Source organism: Rhinopithecus bieti, unplaced genomic scaffold, assembly GCF_001698545.2.
Source record: "Rhinopithecus bieti isolate Rb0 unplaced genomic scaffold, ASM169854v2 scaffold_18285, whole genome shotgun sequence".
In the NCBI taxonomy this organism is placed as follows: domain Eukaryota; kingdom Metazoa; phylum Chordata; class Mammalia; order Primates; family Cercopithecidae; genus Rhinopithecus; species Rhinopithecus bieti.
This window is the reverse complement of record NW_016809276.1, coordinates 922,201-945,953: the sequence shown is the minus strand read 5'-3', so window position 1 is coordinate 945,953 and position 23,753 is coordinate 922,201. Positions and strand designations below refer to the sequence as shown.

Sequence of the window (23,753 nt, the reverse complement as noted above, 5' to 3'; positions counted from 1 at the left end):
TTTTTTTTTTTTTTTTTTCTGCAAAGGTGTTTTCCCAAGTAAAACCAATAAGCCTTAACTAAGGTTATGGCTTAACCATGATGGACCCGTGAGATGTCTCCAAATAGACGGCAAGTGGTTTTTACAAGATCTAGAATCACCCCTTAAGTAGCTCAGAAAAAAAAAAAAAAAAAAAAAAAAAATTCAAGTCAGAAAATCACAAGATGTCCATGGAGGTGAAAAGTTTAAATAAATGGCAAAAGTCCCACAACTGGAAAAAACTCATTCTCTAAGCTGGAAATTGAATGCAGGCCTCCATCAGGAAAGAGAAAACTTTTACTCACTAAGCTACAGTATGAGGCAAGCACTGTATTGCTTTTCCCGGAAGGAGTTTAGAGCAGATATTTTTGAGCTTGCAAAGGATATACCTTTTCCCAGGAAAAGGGGTAGATATAAATCTGAGAAGCCTTAAAAGGAAACATATTTTAGAATTGATAGCCAATATTTCTTGCAATCTTACTGAAATAAAACCAATTTAGAAAAAAAAACAAAACTTGTTTTAAGTCAGGGAACCAAAACTTAGTCCAATAGCTTTTACTTGGAACTCCAGCCATGAAATAGTAACACAATTCACTTTTTTATAAAAGATAGGTGGATCCAAATTATCTCTCTGACAAAACTGGGACTTGTCCATTTGGCTAAACTTTGCTAATTTGAATTTGCCCCAATTGCTTAAAGATACCATAGCAGTGAGTCCTTCAGTACTCACCGTTGTACTCATGTCTAACAAGGATCTCCACTAAACAGAAGTTTTTCTAAGTCTAGCAAAACCCCAATTATCTTCCCCTGCAAATTCCCACCTTCTGAGCAAAGTGTTAAAGTGACAATAAGTAAAGAAAATGGTGTTACAGAAAATGATAACTTTAGGACATAACAAGAAAAGGTAAGGCCAAGTTTCACCTTGGGTGGGCCTCTAACCCATAATCCTAGAGGGAATGCCAATTCCAAACTCCTCTGAGCATCCCGGGTGGTGCTAGGAATCAGCCAACAATACCGAATGCTGGAAAAAACAGAGTACCCAAGTATTGGCCAATGAGGGTCCCCACAACAAATGCTGAAAATACCAGAGCATCAGGGGGCAGCCAACAGTGAACCCCAAAGGCATAAGACCTAACGCAATTGGAGCCACAGAATAACGTGATTCTGGTGTCCCAGGGTCAATGCAACAGAGGACCTCATACAGCCAAATGTCCTTCCTTAAACAATCACCCAAAGAGCCAAAGCAAAGATTACAAATGTGACAAAGAAATAAGGATAAGCATGCATTTGGGCATTGAAAGAAAAAAGGAAAATGGTCAGTCATTGGAAACTAAAGTAAAAACAGCCTGAGAGAAGGGGCAACAACGTGGGTTATAAAGGACGTGGCCAGCCAGGTGTGCTTCTGCCTGTCCAGGATACCCAGAAAACGGGAAACTGCATCAGGCTACCAAGCCAAAGGCCTCGAAGTCACTTACTCGTCTGTCCAAAATAAAGAACACAGGAAAGGACAGATGGGCCCAAATCAAAGGGAAATAAAAGTAGCGAGTTGAATCTGGACAAAGGGAGACTCATCCACCCAACCTTCAGGTCTAAATGGTGCCCATGAGTCTCAATTTGGTGTCCAGATGGGAGGTCTACATTGCCCCTTCACTGGTGGCCAGAAAAGATGTCACAAGCTGAATCCCAAAATGAGGTTCAGCTTAGGAAGCCACATGGGTTCTTGCCTTCTTGTAGGAAGAAGTTTAAGAGCAAGTCCACAGAGTGAAGTGAAAGCAAGTTTATTAAGAAAGTAAACAGATAAAAGAGTGGCTACTCTATAGGCAGAACAGTGGCATGCACTACTTGACTGAGTATGCGTGTATTATTTCTTCATTTTATGCTAGACAAAGGTTTTCTACTAAAGGAGTGGGGAGTTCCTAAAACTGAAGGTTCCACCCCTTTTTAGACCATATATGGTAGCTTTGGGACATTGCTATGCCATTTGTAAACTGTCATGGCACTGGTGGGAATGTCTTTTAGCATTGAAATGCATTACAATTAGCAAATAAAGAGCAGTGAAGACGACCAGAGTTCGCTTTCATTGCCATCTTGGTTTTGGTGGGTTTTGGCCAGCTTCTTTATTCCGTCTCTCTTCATCAGCAGGGTCTTTGTGAACTGTATCTTGTGAAATGAGTCCTACCTGATCTCCTGTCTCATCCTGGGACTAATGATGCCTAAACTCCTGGGGACGCAGTCTAGCAGGTTTCAGACTCAGGTTACCCAGTCCCATTCAAGGCAGAGTCACCCTGGTTGGAATGCCTCTGACAGAAGCATTACAGCAAGAAGACCACCCTGCTCTTTCCTCTCTCAGGTAGAAGTGAACATTGTTTTTCCTTTGGATGACACTGTCCTTTCATGAAATTTGATAAGGGCACTTTCTCAGTTCTTTACCCCTGGTTATATCTTCCACGTCCTCAGGATATATTAAGTTCCCTGAGATTCTGGACAACAGCTAACTCCTCACTGAATTCCTTGTCACAAGAGTCAACAGAATATAAAGCTGACATGGTTTCTGCCCTCAGGAAATTTCAAAAGTTAGACTAATTGTCTCTCATACTCAGCTGCACATTAGAATTAACCAGGAAACCTTAAAAATTCCATTGCCCAGGCCTTACTTTAAAACAATTTAAACCCAGGAATCAGTATTTTTGAAGTTATCTGTGTGATTCCACTGTACCTCCAAAGTCAATAACCACTATTTACTACACTATCCAGTAGGGTAGCAACTAGGCACATGTGGCTTTTAAAATTTAAATTAAATTTAAAAGGCAGTTCTTCAACTACTAATCTCGTTTCAAATTCTCAAGGGCCATTTCAATCACTGCAAAAAGTTCTATTCGTCATTGTTGGTCTCAGGTACTAAAAGCCCTCATCTGAAGCATGAAACATCTGTTCAATGAATGCAGGTGTGCAAAGAATCTATTGCTGGGCATTCAAAGCCCTGCCACTAACTCACTGTGTAATGTCCAGTAATCTAGTTTTCCTGTCTGTGAAATGAAAGGCTGGGTAACATGAGCGGCTCTCCAGACATGATCTTTGGAATACGCTAGAAAACCAAGGGATCAGGGAACACAGTGCTGGGAAGAGCTGAACCAACTGGCCCCAAACTCCATAGCAAACAGAAGATAGTTGAATTCCACAGAATTTTTCTTTGCAAAGCAGCTCTGCTGCATTACAAAAAAAGAAAAAAGGAAACCATGTCTGATATCTTGATAACCAACAGACTCCCTGTCTCAGTCCAGCAGCAGGTTAGTGAATTCTTGCTTCAGTGCTCATAATCTGGTGGTACAGGAAGGAGGGCCCTGCTCAGGAGGCTGTGAGGCCGCTGACAACTAACAACTCACTTACTTCCCCTTTCTGAGTCTCTGTTTCCTTTTATGAAAAAAGCAACAAATGATGCCTGACCTCCCTTGTTCCTAAGTTAATTTGAAGGTCGAATGATATAATAAATTAGGAAGCCCTTTGTAAAAGCATAATTTGGGTTACACAGGTGGGGAGAAGAATGATGAAATGCTGACAGCAGTGGCAACTTACGTGTATTTGGGTAGGGTTTTTTTTGTTTTTTTGTATTTTTGTTTTTTTTTTTCAAATGAGACCAAGTCTTGCTCTGTTGCCCAGGCTAGAGTGCAGTGGCGCGATCTTGGCTTCACTGCAACCTCTGCTCCACCTCCCGGGTTCAAGCAATACTCCTGCCACTCTCCTGAGTAGCTGGAACTAAAGGTGCCCATCACTACGCCCAGCTAATTTTTGTATTTTTAATAGAGTCAGGGTTTCACCATATTTGCCAGACTGGTCTTGAACTCCTGACCTTGTGATCCGCCCACCTTAGCCTCCCAAAGTGCTGGGATTACAGGCATGAGCCACCGCACCTGGCTGTGTGATTTTTAAAGTTTTGGCTTTTAACCTTTAGAAGTGTGGGTTGCAGATAAATTTAAATTATGTTATTATTACAGAAAGGAGATGTGATTTCACTCTTTTTCTCTAATATGGATATAAAATCTGCCAGATCCTGCAGCAGGTTCATTTCAGGTACATAGGCATCCTTGTTTATCCCAGAACCCAAATGGGATTCTGTAGTGTTGATTCGTGAGTACACTGATCTCAGCTGTAGCTCCTTGGCTAGGGGATGGTGCAGGTAGCAGGGAGAGGAGGGATAGCTGATCCCTGCAAGGAAATGAATGGGGATACAGGTCAGAAGTCCATCTGCAGAAACTCCTGGGCCTCTCAATTATCCATGATATGGGGTGAAAATGGAGCACTCATGGGGTGAACAAAGCTCCAGGGTGGATGGCATGGGTTCTTCTGGTCAGATAAGTTCCAGGAGTTCAACATGTCAAATCATTCTTTCCATTAAACCTCTGCTTGTCACAAACCAGCACATGGGTGGGCATGCCTTTTACTGAGTTATTGTCTACTAATTAGCTTTTTTAATTGAGTGTCTACTATGTGACAGACACTGTGCTACATGCTTTGCATACACTTTCAGAAACAAATTTTCTGCAGCATCTTGATGAGGTGGGTATTGCCTCCACTGCCCAGATACAAAAATAAGGGTTTGGAGCACTTCGGTTTGTATTCAGTTCATATGCCTAGCTAATGCCCAAAATGGAATTTGAAGCTATATATGGCCCATTTGGAAGCTACTGCTCTTCTACATTTGACATTGAACCAAGATCGACTTTTCTATAATTCTTTCAAATTTTGCTTTCTGGAGATGCTCAGAATTCAGCTAACTCTTTTTCCACATAGTCACCACTCAAGAAATGTTTTTGGAGACAAGGATTTCTTCAATAGTTAAGTGATAAGAATTTAGTAAAACATGTTTTTTTGCCCTCAGGGAACTCCAAGGTTCCTGGAATTTTTAGAGAGTAGGCATCTCCCTAAGGGTCTTCCAATTTCCACCTCAGACACCAGGGTGTCCTTTCATACCTCTTTAGAGGAACATCTCCCATCTTTCCCCAGACGTTCTCCAACCCGCCCAGCTCTGCCAAGTAGTCTCTGAATGAATGAATCATGATTTTCAAACCTCTCTCCCATAACGTTTTCCACATTAGAACAAAATTTTGTTCTACATCCTTCCCTACCTAAGTCTCCAAAGAAGGTGCTAATGAGTAATAAAATGCAAGCCCTGCAGGGGACTGTAGGAAGGCAGCCAGACGATAAATATCTTCTAACAAATGGAGCCAGCTCAACAGGAGATAGCTCTGTAAGATCTCATAAGCTAATCGTTGTCAAAGGGATTGCTATGGTGCCCATGGAAGGAGGAGTTATGTGGTTGTAGAGGCAAGTGCCATGTTTCTATCAGTATTTCACCCAAGAGCATTAAGTCCGGGCCCAGAGTCATTCCCTGATAGAAAGAGCAGTCATTACTTGGCTACTGCTCACACCACCGGCCACTTCGGTGCTCACACCACCAGCCACTTCAGTACTCACACCGTAAAGGAGGGACAATTCTGTTCTGGACAGCAAATGTTAAAGAAGTGACACTAATCTTGTTTTTTATGAAAGCAAATAAACAAACCAAATAATGCAAAACTTGGCTCCATTTTTAGAGCACCATTGTGACAAAGCCCAGCTGGATGTCTCCACAGGCCCAAATAACATCTCCCTAGGAGAAGCATATGCAGCTGGAGATGGGGTTGGCCTTTGCTCTCAGGGATCTTATATATCATTGATCAATTGCATCTTCTCCAAAGAGATTTACCAGCAGATTAAATGTGCAACTCATGCACCATTGGTTGGGCAGAAAGTAAGTGCTCTCCAGCATTACTTTGTAAAGGAAAGTCCCTTTGAACCACAGCTGCCCTGATCATCTAAGGAGCAGACGAAGAGGTAACAATATAGCAGAGTTACTGTAAACCATAAACTTGGGCAACAAGGACTTAGTGCCTTTCTGGTAAGATGTCCACGAAGGAAAGGCTTACCCTTGTATCTCCAGGGTGGCTGCCCATGAAACCACAGAAACATAGCTTGATCTTCTGGTTCAGAGGCTGTTCCTGCTTTTGAATACAACCATGACTTTGGCTTGGACTGTAAGCAACCCCAAGGTCTAAATTTTCATTCTCCATCTCTTCCATGCCTAGAGATTTTTGTATGCCTTTAGGTTTTAAACCTTAACAATCTAATCTAGCTCACACAGCACCCACGGGGAAGGGACTTGCATTTGAAGGACACCTGTTTTAACAAATATACACATAGAGAAAATAACAGCTCCACAGCAAGTCAGCTCACTAAAATGAATAGTACAATTATAAATTAAAATAGGTCAGGATATATTCAGGATTGCAAGGGCACTTCACAAAGAAGGAAGAAAACACCTACATCATGAAGAATATGTGTAGATTTTTGAAGGGAAGAAACAGAAAGAACAGCCTCATCCCTCCTCTGTGGCAATGCTTTCCATATCACACATTTATGCCTTGTTTCCTGGGAAACCCACTGTCTGGGTCTCACCATGACCGACCGCTGCTCTGCTGAAAGGCCCAGTTTGATTGCTTGGGGCTTTGAAGTTCCACCTAAGGCACAGCAGGTTTTTCTTCCTGGTGTCTGCCCCTGCCTTTGGCATTTTTACCTCCTGCTTGGGTCCTGTCTGGGCAGAAGACAGAGTAAATGTTGCTGCCTACCGCCTGTTTCTATGTATCCCTGGTGGCACTTATGCATCATCCCTAGATGGATATTCTTTGGACTGACAAAGATCAAGGACCCTGGGACATTAACAGATCTAGCTTAGAGTTGTTCTAGCTATACATGCCCCCTCCCCTCCAACACACACACACAAGAGATACATGCACACACACCTATGCCTCATCTTCCCTCTCTTCCCTTACTCCGCAGCTGAGATATCCCAGCCTGTCCTATGGTTGAGTGCTTATAAGATGCTGCTAAATCCTACTTTACACTACACGGAATAAACTGAACCTGCTACTGATACATAATACCTTTCTTTTCAATATTTCATGAGCTTGCGCAACCCCCTTCCACAGATGCCCAACCCTCCATGCTTGGGTAACATCTTCCTGCAGAATATCCCACTACATGGATGAACCTAGAGGGCATTATGCCGAGTGAAATGAACCAGTCACAGACAGACGAGTACTGCATGATTCCATTTACATGAGGTATTTAAAATAGTCAAATATTTAAAATAGTCAAATATTTAAAATATTTAAAATAGTCAAATTCATAAAAGCAAAAGGGTGGAAGGGTGGTTGCCAAGGCCTAGGGGCAGGGGGAAATAGGGAGTTCATTATTTATGAACCAGCAGGCATACTTTCAGTTAAACAAGATGGATATGTTCTAGAGATCTGCTGTACAACATTGCACCTATAGTAATCAATGCTGCACTGTACACTTAAACTATACCAAGAAGGTAGATCTCATGTTAAATATTCTAATCACAATAAAATAAACTTTTTTAAAGAAGAAAAACACTTTTTAAAAAATCTTCCTTCTGAGAAGAAAAGATTTAAGCATTACACAGGATCCTAATTAAAAAGTACTATTACCATAAAGTAAGCAGAATATTGGCTTTTGACATGAGGAGAGGATGGAGATGTCACTTAGAGAAAACTCAAACTGAAACACCAGCAGTATCCAAACCAAAAGCCAGAAGAAAGGTTCGCAGGGCCACTAAAAAAAGAAACTACTACGTAGACGTCTTGTCGAACGTATTTAAAGAAAAGTCTCTTTCAAATAATTACAAATTAAAAGCTTGGCTCTGAGACTGAACTTTGAGCAGACAGATGAGAGAGATAAAATGAAATTTTTTTTTCTGCCAAGAATAATAAAGATCTTGATACAAAGATGTGATGTTTTCCCCCCAGTGAAGCAACTCTGGAACAAGAAAAGCATGATGAGGAGGAGAAATTCAGTTTACAGAAGAATAGTGGCAGTTCTTTCATTTATAACTTGCTAAAGAATGTTGAATCAGTTCCTTAATGAGCATAGAGAATGGAAGTTTTTATGGGAGAACACTGGACGTTGTTTTTACTGGCTGAATGAATAGCATTAGAGTAAAGTGCTTGTCCTTATTCTATTGTGCGGCTTTGGTTATTTGAAGTAGAGCTTCTTTTATTACCTTTCCAATGTCCTACACAACACAAACTTACAGCATTTTTTAGAGAGAACCTGGCCTCAATGGGAACTCACCTGACACTGGAGTCAGGCTTGTGACATGTCAAATTGCCTATGTCACGAGTACCCTTGATAAAAATGATCTCAATATGGCTTATTTCTCCTGAGTTATGTCTCATGATAAACCAACTCTGGCAATGCTAGGATGGGACAGATTTCTGGAAATAATCACCACAAATTTTCAAAAGGCACTTTGTGTTGAAGTAGAAAATCTTTTATCCTGATCGTAAGACCTTAGGAATGGATACCAGTTTGGGACTCAGGCAGCTTAGATAATGTTACAACTCTACCGTATCTATGGTATCAAGCATCCTATATCATAATGTGCAAGAAATTAACTTGTGTGGGAACTAGGGGAGCTAGATTTAGAAAACGGAATTACAGGACCCCCCAATTAAATTTAGATTCAAATAAACAGCAATAGCTTTTAATATAAGTATATCCCATACACTTTGGGAGACGTATTTATATTAAAACAATTATTTGCTGTTTATCTAAAATTCTAATTTAACTCAAATTCCTATATTTTGTCTGGCAACTCTACTTGAAATGCATCTGTCAAAACAATGAACTGGACTTTGCAAGTCAATCTTCAAGTACCATGTTATTTTTAGTTCAAATTCTATAATCATTTTCTTTTTAACTATCTTCCTGTGAACTCAGAGTGCCCATGCGTAGTCCTCACAAAAGCAACCTTGTTGTGCCGAAGAGATCACACTTGGGAAACTGTAGGCAGTTTGAGAATTAATTAATTAATTAATTAATTAATTTTAGACAGGATCTCCCTCTGTCTTCAAGGCTGGAGTGGAATGGGGCCATCTCAGCGCACTGCAACCTCTGTATCCAAAGGCTCAAGTGATTCTCCTACCTCAGCCTCCTGAGTATCTGGGACTACAGGAGGGTGCCACTGAGCCTGACTAATTTTTGTATTTTTTGTAGTTTCTCCATGTTGCACAGGCTGGTCTCAAACTCCTGAGCTCAGATGATCTGCCCTCTTCAGCCTCCCAAAGTGCTGGAATTAGAGGCATGAGCCACTATACCTGGCTAGTTTGAGAAGTTTTAACATCAGTGTAACTGAGATCAGTAAAACTCAAGGAGGGATCTTTCGTTTCCCCAGGAGAAGGTAGAACAGACCCTTCAATATTGACAGGTGACCTACAATGTAAAAGGCCTAAGGATGAAAGGATTAACTATGGTGCTAATTGATTGAGGAATTAGGAATAATGTTCTCTTTCATCCTCTGAGTTGATACAGTTCTCAGAAAACAACTAATACCCAAGTCCTGGAGTCAGGATAATTTATATTAGGAGCATGTACCACACTGGATTAGTGGGTAACTTTCAAGGTCTTTTCAGAATGCAGCACTCATAGATAATTGTTCACATGTACCAAAAAATAATAGAAATGCATTCACCAAACATACCTAGAACACGGGCAGGAGTCCGGTGGTGTATCAAGTAGAGGCATTAGCAAACAAATGTTGTTATGGTCCTCAGGTCACTGATAGCCTAATGGTGTTGTTGGCTTGGTGAGAAGTAGCCCAGAAAACAGATGAACATAAGTAAAATGTGAAAAGTTTTTTGATGGGGGACTCACAGGGCTAATTCAGCAGAGTCACATAAACCAGGGTATGAGGCAGTTGGTCGGGGAAGACTTAGTGGATAAGCCAGTAGGTAGGAATTTAGTCTTGTAGTATACACATAAGTCAAATATTCAAGGTGAGGAACAGCAATCCAGGCACAGGGAACAGCAGGAGCAAATATTTAAGACATGAAATAAGATCCTATGTTCAGGTAACCACAGGATTTTGGAACTGTGAAAACACACAGCTTGCTCAGGAAAGAGAAAAGGGGTGATGCGGAAAATATAAGCAGGTGGTGGATCACATACACACATGAATAACAAAGAAATGATAACCATAATTATAATATGTTTTATTATTTGGCCACTGCAAATGAAGAAAATGCTGAGATTCATGCCTGTGCTGAAGCATGCAAAGATGGAAAGTCAGCTGCGAGTCAATTAACCATGAAAAAATAGCCAAATGTCCATAATTTTGCTGTCTGTCCCTTGGTCAAAATAAATGAATGTCTGCTTTACTTATTCAGTTTCCATCTGGATGTGTCAAACCCTTAGGACATAGAAGAAGCAGAGAGTCTAAGACTCAGATTGACAAGGATGTGTGATTGCTGTGGGAGAAGGAAAAATAACTCTGTACCATCACCGAGAGTGAATCGATGGGGGAGGCGATGGAATAAAGGCAAAGGAAAATATTATATTGCAAACCTGAAACATTAGACCTTGAGTTAGAAGCATGAATGATACTGAATCTTTGAAGTCTTGTGAGGCAGGGATAATTCCTAACTGGCAAACAAAAGAATTGGAGTGGCACAGTGGTTCATGCCTGTAATCCCAGCACTTTGGGAGGCCAAGACAGGCAGATTGCTTGAACCGAGGAGTTCGAGACCAGCCTGGGCAACATGGAGAAACTCTGTCTCTACAAAAAAAAAAAAAAAAAAAAAAAAAGAGAAAAGAAAAGAAAGAAAAGAAATCTAGGCATCTACTCAGGAGACTGAAGTGAGAGGATCACTGGAGCCCAGGAAGCAAAGGTTGCAGTGAGCCGACATTGCGCCACTATACTCCAGTCTAGGTGACAGGATGAGAGCGAAAAAAACGAGGAGAGAGAGAGAGAATCAGAGAACTTAAGCCCAAGTTCTGGCATCAAACAAAATGATAGAACCTAAATTTTACCTCAGCCATGAGAAAGAAACCCAAATACACGTGCCAAGCGTTCCCTAAATCTGCAGCAAAAACAGCCAAAGAAATGCGACTCATGATATAACAGAGGTAGTGCCTTTGCAAAAAAAGGAAATTAATTTCAGTCTGATTTCCCCTGATTTGTACCGTATGTACCAAATCACAGCCCTCTTTGAGAAATTAAGGGCATTAGTTATCTTCCCATTCAGTTGCAGTGGCATTATACTTGCATACAGACGTTCCTAGCTGAGATGAGAAATATCAAGATTTTACAAAATCATTCATCAAGAGGTGAGACCTAATCCTGATTAGCGTTTCAATAAGAAGCCTGGGACAAAATAGAGAATAAGCACAGGATCACAGCAGCAATTAGGCACCTTCTAGACAGCCACACTTTTCCTCAGATCAATCAAGTTTGAGCAAATGATAAATTTTTCCTTTCTCTCTTTTGCCCCTGCTGTGAAATGAACTGCCTTAAATAACTGATGAGGTGACAGCAAGCCTGTTAAAGGAAACGTTTGCCCATTAAGTGAAGCTTAATTAAACAGAGCACAGGCTAATCGTTCTTCCATCTAATAAGTGATACACCCTGGTTAACATCATCCTGCTTGCAGGGCTTGGTCTAGAAGGCCTGCAATGACACCCCACCAGTAAACTAGGAAAACACACACACACACACACACACACACACACACACAGATTTTGAGAAATCACAAACCAGTTTGCAAATGGAGCTGTGCACATGCAAATAAAGTTAATCAAATATTAATACTCATCTCCTGGTTATCCTCTCTTTAGATTTATTCAGAACGTTGAAGCTACCTTCATTTACCCCCTTAGATAAGCCATTTAAAATTAATGATAAAAGTTTAGCACCAGTGGTCGGGTGCGGTGGCTCATGCCTGTAATCCCAGGACTTTGAGAGGCCGAGATGAATGGATCACGAAGTCAGGAGATAGAGACCATCCTGGCCAATATGGTAAAACCCCATCTCTACTAAAAATACAAAAATTAGTTGGGCCTGGTGGTGTGTGCCTGTAGTCCCAGCTACTTGGGAGGCTGAGGCAGGAGAACCGCTTGAAACCGGGAGGTGGAGGTTGCAGTGAGCCCAGATCGTGCCACAGCACTCCTGCCTGGGCAACAGAGTGAGACTCCATCTCTAAAATAAAACGAAATAAATAAAAAAGCCTAGCGCCAGCACTGCGAGGGTCTATGGACTTGAAATCCTCCAAGAGTGTGTCATTAATCCATGAAGATGGGGATCATAGGTGTTTTGCTCATTTTCTTATCTCCAGGTGGTGCCATGGTATGAAGCACTTAAGCAGTATTCAATGAATACTTACGTGAGAAAGACACTTATACTTGGATACATTCCAGGAAATGGGTAAATCCTAGAAATGTGTTTATGGGTGGTATTATGGAACAGTATTACGGGTTAAATTGTGTCTCCTAAAAAGATGTTGAAGCCCTAACCCCTAGGTTCAGCAAATCTGACATTATTTGGAATTAGGGTCTGTGCACATGACGAAGTTAAGATGCAGTCATTAGGATGGGTCCTAAGTCTACGTGGCTGATATCTTTACAAAAACAGGAAATGTAGACACAAGGAGGAGGCCAAGGAAGGCCTGAGTTACGGGAAGTGAGGAGGAAGGTGTGCAACAGATTGTCCCTCAGAGCACTCAAAAAGAACCAACTCTGCCAGCACTTTGATTTTGAACTTGTAGCCTCCAGAACTGTGAGACCATAAATGCCTGCGGCTTAAGCCATCAATTTGTGGAACTTTGTTTCAATGGAAATACCTGAAAACTAACACGGATACAGTGGACTAAGCTAGATGGAAGAACAACCCATTGCCAGGATGCCAGCGACCTCTGTTATCCTGGCCACAGGCCATTTGTACCCTGGTAAGTAATGCTGCAGTCACGAGCACTAGGTTCACAGTCGACCTCTGCACTTCCTAATCATGTGGTCTCATTTCAGAACTATGGGTAATAGTCGAGTACATTTCTCCTTAGGTTGTTGGAAGGATTAAATCAGATAATTCTTGTTGAAGTGCCGAACACTATGTATAGCAGGTAGCAAATGCTCAAAAAATACTATCAGCATTAGAGAGCCCCACACCCTAAAGCTTAATGGCATTGGAGTCACTTTTACATTCCTCTGGTTAGTCACCATAACAGGGTGCATGTGGCTGTATTTGGACTGCCCACATGAGATTGGCTGGTCATACAGGGTCCTTGGGGTCCAGATAGGCCCCTCAGCATCTGAGGGACATGGCCAGGAATTCAGGCTGTTCACACTGGCTTTCACAAATGGCCTTCTGCTCCATCCCATGTTCTCATTTCCTCACGTCCTCCTGGATCCTCGAGTTATCAAGAGGATCTAGTTATATTGGAACTGACCGAGAGGCCTGAGGATCAGCAGGGCTCATGAGGTGCTGGGAGGCAGGGCTGGGGAGCTGCACTGGCAGTGACCTTGCAAGGCTGCTGGGAACCCAGCGAGAGAAGGAACCCCGACTTATTTCAGTGAAAGGCTCAAGGCAAAAGAAGGAACCGCTGTCAATCAGAGCATCCAGGGTGCTACACTGAGGTGGCTTCCTAATCCCTTGCATTAGGGAGTGGGCCCAGGGCTTGGTGATAATTATCTTATCTACTCTTCAGAGCAACTCAGGTATTACCTTTATCTTACAGATGAGCGAAGTGAGGTTCAGGAGACCTTTGGTAATTCAGCTCAAAGTAAGTTGCAAAGCACATGAGCAGCTGGTATTCAAGCCCAGTGGAAGTACAGCCTGTCACAGCCAACCATTGTGCCCGGCTGCCTGCTGGCACCCACAGCAGTGCCCCTGCTAGAAAGTCACTCTTAATGGGCGCTTGCTAACATTTGAATCTGATTGAAGACTGCGTTATCAAACCCATCTGCTGACAGTTTATAGCTATATACTTAAAAAGGCATAAATGGTTTTTGAATGCCAGGAGTGTGTGTTCTCAATTTCCCACATTGTTTATGGAATACCTGGAGTAGAGCAATCACAGTAATAATTCATACTTTATAGCACTTTATAATTTACAAAGGGCTTTCATGAACATTAGCTCATTTTACACATCAGCCAACAAAAGTAAGGGTTATTATTATCCTCATTTTATTGACGAAGAATGAAAGCATAAGTCATACCTAGTCTTTAGTTTTCAGAGATCCGAGTGAAGATGAAGGCTGCTATCCGACAGTTGGACTGAGGCTGCCTCAAGAAAGAAAATCTGTTCCCTCAAGAAAAATACAGTTTCCACGTGAGAGTGGACAGGTCCAAAGTCAGCCCCAATTTGGCTTTCTGTCTGCTCAGGGCTTCTTGTCCAGATAGTCCCAGCTCACTAATAGCAGCTGATGAGGATAGTGGCTTATAATTAACAGGGGCTTATTTCATGCTGAACCCTATGCTAAGCACTCCACATGCTTTCTTTTATTAATTTGCACACAGCCCTGTGGGTTTTCACTTATATTATTCCCATCTTATAGGTGAAGAAATTGAAGCTCTAAGAGGCTAAATAGCTCACTCAAGGTCATATGACTACTGTGATGATCTTAGAGGTTTCATTTTAACAATTTGACTTTAAGGTGGGCTGCATGATTAGTGTAGCCTCTTTAACTATCTTCATTTTTATTTCCTGCTTTACCCCAGAGCCTCTTGATTCTCCCTATGGCTTGATTCAAAGGCTTGGCTTTATTCTGCTCAAGACTCTAGAGGCAATGGATCTGGTACTGTACCTGCTTATATTAATAGGAAGGTGCCTGCCATGTTTCTCTTCCATAGAGACCATGGTTTGCAATTAAAGAGGCTGACTTTGTGCAAATGCCAGAACCCAGGCATTGAAATGTCCTGATGGAGACAGCTTTGAAGTCACAAAAGAAATGCAGACCCCACTACCCCATTAGGATCATAAATCACTGCTCACCACAACCCATGTAAAGGGCCATGTTCTTCTCCCATTCTGCAGCCATCCTGCCTGCAGGATGTCATTTTGGAAGCTTCATATGTTCTCCTAAGACAGACCTATTGCCATTTCTAAAATGATTCAAAATGCAGACTGCCCCTCGCCCCAACAAAAGAGTTCTAGAGATATTATTAGCCAAGGTGGTATCATAGGTAATTAGAGTCCAGCTCCCAGTGGGAGATACACTTTGAAGACAAGAAATCATTTGGATACTTAGGTCCCAGTTTGTTTGCAAACATCCACCACTTGACTCTCTGCCTGAAATAACTCAGAAAAGAAGAAATTTTGAGATGAGAAGACAAAAGGCAGAAAGAAGATGGCAGGGCAGATGGAGATGTTTCATGCAAGAACTTTGGATGAAAAAGGAAACACTGAAAGTAAATATATACTCTAGCCTAAGGTTTCTGTCATTGAGTAAGAGAGAGTGGAGACATTCAAGGGGGCAGACCATACCACATCACTGCAGCCTGCTCTGGGCAACATCTCATGAGAGAGGAAACCCAATAGCTCAGGCAGAGGAAGAGCCCCCTGAGAGATCTAAGGAGCTCACTTTGGATTTGAAGTTTTAGTTCAACTTCCATCTTCTGATACCACTTACCAGCTGTGTGGCAGCAAGAAAATAATTTGATCTTTCAGCCTTTGTTTTTGCACTAAAAAGTGGAGACAAAATTCCCACCACCCCTACTCTCTCATTGCAGAGGCAGAGTGTTGGCAGATGGCCCTCCAGCACATGCTGTACAATTCTAGCTGTGACCTGGACTCCATCAGTCGCTGTGAACCTCTGTCTACACAGTCCTAAGTGTGGAAACACCTGGATATTTGGAACTGTGTAGATTTGCACCTTGCCATCCCCATCACCCTGACTCCTGTTTAGGGAGCCTTCCTGTGTGACAGTCATTGGTTTCAGTGCATTAGAAGTAAAACATTCCTCCATTAACACAAAATCCTTCTGGTGTAGGCATTAATTATTGGATGATTGTAATAACCACCCTCCTCTCTCCCCTAACAACCCTGTTAGAGTAGCCTCCATCAGAGACACCTGCTTCTGAACTGTTTACTCGGCCCTTGGGATCATCCACATCCCAGCAACAGGGACTCAGGCTCTTCCACTTCCCTGAGGAGACAAGAGTGCCAAGACCTGAGAGAAGAAACCCAAGAGGAGGCTGGGGCTGGGGAGGGATCTGGAAGTCACCAACCACTTGTGACAAACAAGCAAATAGAAACATAGAACAATCACTTGTCCAGCAGGAGGTAGATAAAAGATGAGAAGCCAGACACCCCCACTCCTGTGTCAGGCTGAATCCAAGCCCTCTGATGAGGGGAGAAAGCAAACGCACTCCAAAACTGGCAGGGATGTATTTCAAGAAGTGTTCATTCTTTTTTTTTTTTTTTTTTAATAAAAAAAGAATTGTTCTTTTAATTTCTTTAACGCTAACAAAACTCCAAAGAAATGAGGAAAGAAGACATCCGCTGCTTGAGAAAGACTTCCATTTCCTAAGTCTCCCAGTTCCTTTTTACTCTGGGAAGATCTAATTTGATCTAGGCTTCCCGAATGCAGTCACACAGTGGGGACTGCGGAGATTGGGGCTCTGGCAGGGGGATCACAAGCAGAGCTTTTGTTTTGATCTCACTGCTTAGGTTAATGCATCGTGACTCCTCCACGGGCTGTTTCCCGGGACGCTGCTATCCCACTGTCTGCTAGGGAAGAAAATGTCTTGTGAAAATAAATCACATGCAGCAGTATTTACAAATCCTGAGTCGGATTTCCACCCTGTCCAACAGGATGAGAATTTGACCCATTATTTACACCAGTAAGCTGAGAATGACATCAAAAGCTCTCTCATTATCTCTGCAGGGGAGATAATGCGTTAAGTGCCTTTAATCTAAACATGTGACTTACAATAGAAATGTGTATCTACTCCTTCCACAAAGGAGAAAAGAAACAGCACTTACTTCTATATGTAACAGACAGGACATCTAATTCTAAGCCTTGCTTCTAAATATCCGTGGATCCCATATCTCTATCGTTTCACTTGGAAATTCCTCTTGCCTTGGGGAAACAGGATGCATATCAAAGTCTAGGTAGAGAAAGAGCCCAAAATAGAGATGAAGGCACAGAGAAAACACCTTGGACACTTGGGAAACAAATACAGCATTCTTTATGTAGCCTGCAAAAACAGACTTGGTCTCCTTTCGCTCCATTCCTTTGTTTCCCACCGCACACCTGCCTCTGATCCTATCTCACAGGGATGGTCTAAGAACAGGCGAGAGAAAAGAAGTGAGGACGTTCCACAAACTTTAAAATACTCACAGAGACACATCACTTTATCATGTTGCCACTCAGGTTCTTACAACATCTTAGGATCTGTCTTTTTTGGGCACCAGAAGAATGGGGTGGGAAGCATCTGGATGTGAAAGAGATGAAGTCCAGCCCGATTATTTCCCACCTCTGTGGCTTCTTAGGCAAAGCATGAACTGATTTGACTCTTGGTTTTCTCATCCATAGAATCGGCAAGTGCCTTCTTCCTTGCCATATGAAGCAAGTCCTCAATTAATGTCACTGGGCCTCATCGATGTGTCTATTCTAATGAATTATAGTTTTCTCACCTGTAATAAAATTCACTGTAATTTAGCAGTGTTGAGTTTGTAGAGTGCTTGAAAATAATGACTTACTAATATATAATTCATATATCATAAAGACCATGCTTTTTATTGACGTATAATATGTTACATATTTATTGGCCACATATGATGTTTTGTTGCATGCATAGAAAGTGTAATAAGCCTTTTAAAGTGTACAGTGTTTGTTGGTATGTTGTAAAGTTGTGCATGTATCACCAACATCTAATTTCAGAACATTTTCATTACTCCCCAAAAGCAACCTCATAGCCATCAGCAGCTACTATTTTTAGAACATATTTTATTAATCAACATCCTGCTATTCTTCAAGGTCTAAGAACTCTTCTCTAAAGTTCACAATGAGTTTTCTCTCTAACTTACAGTCAGAACCAAAGTGCTGGGCAATTGTCTAACCCGTTGCAGTTCCTGGATTGACACCTGACATCTTCCTGGCCTTCCCAAATAGATGGTATGTTCTTGGAAAGCAACAACCATGTTTTCCATATTTTCTTTCTCCTCCAGCATCTCAGCTCATGGCTGAACATACAAGTAGGAATACACATGGGTACCAACTGATTGGCCAATCGCCACCTCTTCCAAAGACCAGCATGTTTGTCATGTCTGCTACTCTGAATTCTGATGCCTCCACAAGCTGTGAAGAATAATCGTGGAACATGATCAGTCTCTCCATAGTATGTGCTGTTAATTTTTCATCTTAATGAACTGTCCAGTCGAGTTTAGCAACAGGAATGGTGATAAAAGCACAATAAAAAATGTCTTATGCCTTGATACTGTCAGAAACCTTTTCCCTACAACATCCACACATAATTGAAATAAAATATCTCAATGGCTACAAACACCATTTGTCAAGAATAAAGTGGAGTAAGTGCTATTTCAAAAATTCATACTAACAGGCTTCATAAACATGGATTATTGGAACGTTCTTCTGATTGATATCTACTCAAGCATTTTAAGCACATGGCTTTTATTCTCTGCGTTTGTTTGAGTGAAACCACTTTGGGTACCGAGCTACATGTCAGCTGCAATTTTCCAGAGTATTACAGATGCATGGCCTTTTCTGCTGGGAGATGGGTCAGGCAAGCCGGAGCAGCCCCAAAAGGCCCATGTTAATGCATGGACAGGGAAACCATTATGCAGCTGTTGGCTTCCCCAGAGTGGAGTGCTCCAGGCAATGACGCCCCTCGAATCTGAGTGATGGTCCAGGAGGAGCTCAGAGAGAGAGCTATCTGAAGATTCTGCTCATCCCAGCAGTGTGGAGGAGCCCAGGCTCCAGGCTTCTGTCCCAAACATACCAACCATTGTATTCCTGTCAACTCATTAGGGAAATGCTTAATAATTGGTTATTGGCGTAGTCATATTGGTTTAGTCATTAATTCAAGAAATGTTTACAGAGTGCTACTAGTATGGATGGCATTGCCCTTGGCATCCAGGACATAGGGGTGGATATGGCTGAGCAACTCTCTAAACTTCACGGGGTTTAGAATCTCATGGGGAAAACAGAAAATATAAAAATCAGCCATGAAATGAAATCGACATGATATTTACTAATTGTGATTGCTGCTGTGAAGAATTACACTGAATGAGGAAGTGTCCAATGACTGCAGGGTGGGTGGAGGATATAGCTTCAGAGGTTGTGAAGTCAGGAAAGGCCTCTCAAAAGGGGGCATTTAAGCTGAATCCTAAAAGATGAGAAAGAGCCAGGTGTGTGAGGAGACTTCCAAGACCTGGGGTTAGAAAGGGCTGGGTCTGCTCAAGGGGCAGCAATTGTCCAATGCAGCTGAGCGGATGGGCAAAGAGAGAGGTAGGGAGTGACTGTCTCAAGGAAAGCACTGGCAGCAAAATTTGGGTCTGGATTTTATTCCAGTTAAAACAGGATGTCAATAAATAGTTTAAAATAAGAACTGTAGAGAATTGCAAGAAAACTCCCACTTCACCCCTCCCTTGGACCTTATTCCAACCTGCTACAAATCAAATCTTGACCTGTCTCCCCTCTGTCTGATATTTTTCATTCAGCTTCTGATCCTGACAATGATTCCCACTGGTTTTTTCATCTGCACCTGAATCCTCCCTCTGCAAATCTATTGTGGACAGACATTCCAGCCCCTGTTCTCCTGTCTATCCCAAGTTCCTTGTAGCCCCAACTTCACTCTGGGTCCTCCTCTAACAGGGTGGGAAAGCCTTTCAGACACTGCTACTGATTTCCTGAAAGCAATGTTTACTCTGCAAAGCAATCAGCAGGGCTCAGGTGATGGGAGGCTTCTCTTGCTACTCCATGTAAATGCTGAGGTGACCAGAATGCTCTGAAAGATGCATAATTTTAGTTCAGAAATAGGATTAATATCTGCCTTCAGAGTAGAAGTAATTTAAGTTCCCTGCAACCACACGTCCTTTTCTGTCTTGTTCACCACAGTGTCTTGGTACCTAGCACAGTGTTTAGCATCCCATGAATAAGCATTCAGTGAAAACAATGGAGGAACAAATGAATCTTGTGTATTCATGCACAGACACAGGAAGGCTTGTTGCAAAATAAAGTTTGTCATAGGTTGGATCATCTGGGATACTGACTCTGAGATGGAGTTTAGCATGGGGATGTTTACTAGGGGGTACCCTTTGGAATAACACTTGGAGAAGAAAAGGGAGGGGAAGCAAAAGCAGACATAAAGAGAAGATGTGTGCTGCAGCCCAGCAACAGCCTCAGACCACCCTGCATCTGGGTGGGCTAAGATCATCTGGGCTAAGGATCGTCCTTCAAAATAATCCCAAGAAAGCTGAGATGGCCAGCCTTTTACTGATCAGCCCTCCAATGTGAGTTGCCCTGGGAAAGAGCATGACTTTGGCTGAGGTGAAAGCTGCAAGTGAGGTCATCTGCCAAGAGCATTCCCAGTAGCTGGGACCACCAGAACTTCAGTGAACTGGGGAACTGGGTGGTGCATTGCAGTGTTCAGTACAGAAGCAATTCTACCCATGTTGGGATTTCCTGTTTCTTACAGTTCTTGATGCTTCCAAAATAGTAAAGGGAATGAAGTGATCTCTGCCTTAATTTAGGTTTCTTGTCCTGTGGTTTGATAGAACATTGGCATTGGTCTTGGAGGGAGGGGAGGAGTAGGATCCTGGCTCTGCCACATATTATGTGTGACTCTGGGCAGGGGACAACTCTGTTTTCTAGGCTCTGCTTAACCTCTTTGGGCCTCATTTTATTCTTCTATGGAATGGGGTAGCTAATGTTCATTTCAAGAAATCAAAGTGGATAATGCACAAGGAAGCTCAGTGCAGTTTAAAGGGCTGTGCAGAAAAAGGGAGGGGAGGATCTTGTCCCTTTTGAAAATGGATGAGGAGCATTAGCCTAAGAGGGAGTGTCTGCCAAAGCTCTCAGCAGTGGAAGGCAGGTGGATGGAGACCATGCTCTCATTCCTGTGAAAGCCTGTTCACCACGCATGAGTATGCACTCCACACACTGCAATAGATGGCATGGTATTACACAGTCAAACTCTATTCTCAAGGATTTAACAAACTTGAAGACAACTAATTGGCAATGTGGTAACCCAGGAACATCAGTGTGGCTGCTCCATTAGGAACAGTAGGCGCAGTGCCCACAACACTTTTAGAGGATGCACAGCAATGTTTTAATTTCTTTTAAAATCAGAAGAAAACAATGACCTTTCAGGGTAGAACGCTATATTCCTCTTTAAACCAAAACGGTCATAAACGGTAATTTTTAATTTTTTTAATGGAAAAGGGAGCTCATGAAGATACATATACCCAGGACTCATGGAAGTGATAGACACTGAGGAATCAAGGCACGCTCTACACAGAAGTAAAAAGTGACAAACTATCTCACAGGGTCTAGGAGCCCCTGCTGGAGGAGAAGATGCTTCTCTGCATACTCGGACAAATGGGGGCAGAGAAGAAAAACGTGTGCAAGGGAGTCAAGGTGTCAAACATCACAATGCGTTCAGGGCTACCAGCAGCACAATATGGACAGAGTTAAATGGGAGGGAGGGAAGGGAGGTTTCTGGGAGTAGGGCCTGGATCAAGTGAGTCTTAGAATCCAGGCAAAGGACTTAGCAATTTATTCTGAGAGGGACTGCAAGCTTCTGAAGCTTGGGTTTTATACTGAAGCAACTTGATACAATTTGGATTTAAAGAAATAATGCTGCGGCTCAGTGGAGAAGGATTGGGGAAGAGAGAATAGAGCCGGACATGCTCCCATGAGCCTGAGTTCCAGCCACCCTAGTGGGGCCTTGTGTGGGCACCGGTTCCATTCCACACTGTGTCGAGGCTGGCATGGCAGGGACGTGTGCTCCGGCAGAAACCAGTGGCTAGATGAAACTACACAGAGGCTTTTACTTTCCTTGCCCAAAGAATGATGTAAATGGTTCAGGGCAATGAATCACCATCCTCCTAGGTCCATCTTTCAAGTGGAAATTCTGAAAAGTGGTTGGGAGTGTTAAGAGGTCCAAAATAGTATGTTATAGACAGAAATGTGATACTTCAGGAAACTTGCTAGACATTCATTTACAGAGGTATCTTCTCACAAACCCTTGGAAGAATGTGACCAAGTTTTTAAAAATTTGTTTCCCTCAAAAGTGTGTGTGTGTGTGTGTGTGTGTGTGTGTGTATATATATATGAACTGTTGCTATGGCAGCCTAACAGCTTTTGGAATGGTGCTTAAATTGTAAAAGAACCCCTAGAAAAGATAAACTCACTAGCCTCTCCACAAATTTTCTAAAGCTTCCAAATGGTAGCATCTGCCAGGTGTCTGGCTACAGTCTTCTAGATCCTCAGCAGACACATGTAATTGGTGGCAGATTTTAGTATAGCTCGTTCCCTTTACTTCCCTGATTTCTTTAATTGCCTTGAGCTCTGAGTCCCCCACTGCACACAGGATAATTTGAGTTAGTAGCCAGGAAAGGAAATGGTAATTCTGTGGCTCAAGAATCACGTAGGGCCAGAGAGTATAGGCGGGGTCAGTAAATGTGTGTTTAATGTATGAATTAATTAACGAATGGCCAAGAAGTAATTCCTTGGAGATTCCACACCACCACCCTCACATTCAATTGCTTTCTTTGACTTAGACTGTCTATTTGTCTGTCACCCAGTAGATCCTAGGGACCCAGTCTGCAAGGAACATGCACATATCTTGGCCTAGAGCATAAAAGAGTACCAAGGAGGCTTTCAGGAATTATTTGATGAGTTAGTGAATGAATGAATGAATACCAGAAAACAATCCTCTTAAGCCTGGGGCACATGACTACAAAATCATAAGACACTGCCTTATTAAGTTACTTCCTGCTTGTCATGCTGTTCGAAGTCCCTCTCACTTTGAGTACAGACTATCCCTTGCCATGTAAAGCAGGGAGGAAATGCACAGGTAACCTGAGCAATGCTCAGGCGCTTTGATCTTCCAAAGGAGAGAATCCTACACCAGCCTTTGAGAAGCCCTGTTGACTCTGACAAGCTGAACAGAAGAGATAATGCTGTCTATATGGCTGGTTGTCAGAAGTGAAGTGATTAGATTTCAACTGGATTGCCTGTTACCATCTTGGACCACAGGGCCCAGAAGGCAAGTGCAGAGAGCACGCTCGCCTACCCAAGAAGTACTTGCTGAGCACTTGAGGAGGCAGAGAAAATCCTTTCCCAAAGATCAAGTGGCCCAAAGAGGGGCATCTCCATTCTAGGGATGGATCCCCATCCTGGGGGTGGATTTGCTGCTTGTGGGCATCTCAGGGAAACTGACAATGAGAGGAACATATTATCGATTTCGAGAACATCTTTATCTCACTAAATCAGTGCTGGGGAGAGGAACTGCATTCCGGTCTCCAGGTAACTGACATCCAAGCTATACCTTGATTAGGGATTAAATCCATAAAATCATTGCATAGAACATGGCAAAATGATTTTTTAAAATTCAGTGTCTCCAGATGAAGTGTACACACGAATTTACTGTGTTATTTGGGCAACTTTTCTGTAGGTTTGGATAGTTTTAAAACTTAAAATTAAAAAGTTTTAAATAAATGAGTGCAAGGAAAACAAAGGAAAAAACTTAATAAATTTTTCCTTTTAAAATCAAGGTGGCTGGGCGCAGTGACTCAGGCTTGTAATTCCAGCACTTTGGGAGGCGAGGCTGGCAGATCACTTGAGGCCAGCAGCTCAAGACCAGCCTGGTCGATGTAACAAAA

General features: G+C 42.4%; 1 protein-coding gene across 5 annotated transcripts in view; it reads right to left on the bottom strand.

The window, feature by feature from the left end:
- The window catches only part of CDH11 (cadherin 11), a 182,282-nt gene that overhangs the window by 80,762 nt on the left and 77,767 nt on the right, over nt 1–23,753 (bottom strand). Inside the window, exon 3 of one of the 5 annotated variants that reach the window (XM_017889050.1) lies at nt 17,245–17,540. The exons of 3 other annotated variants lie outside the window; for them this stretch is intronic. The gene's annotated coding sequence lies outside the window, so the exon portion shown is untranslated. Of the gene's footprint in view, nt 1–14,118; nt 14,192–17,244; nt 17,541–23,753 lie in introns of those variants that run through there. One more of the 5 variants, XM_017889053.1, reaches the window with a different exon arrangement.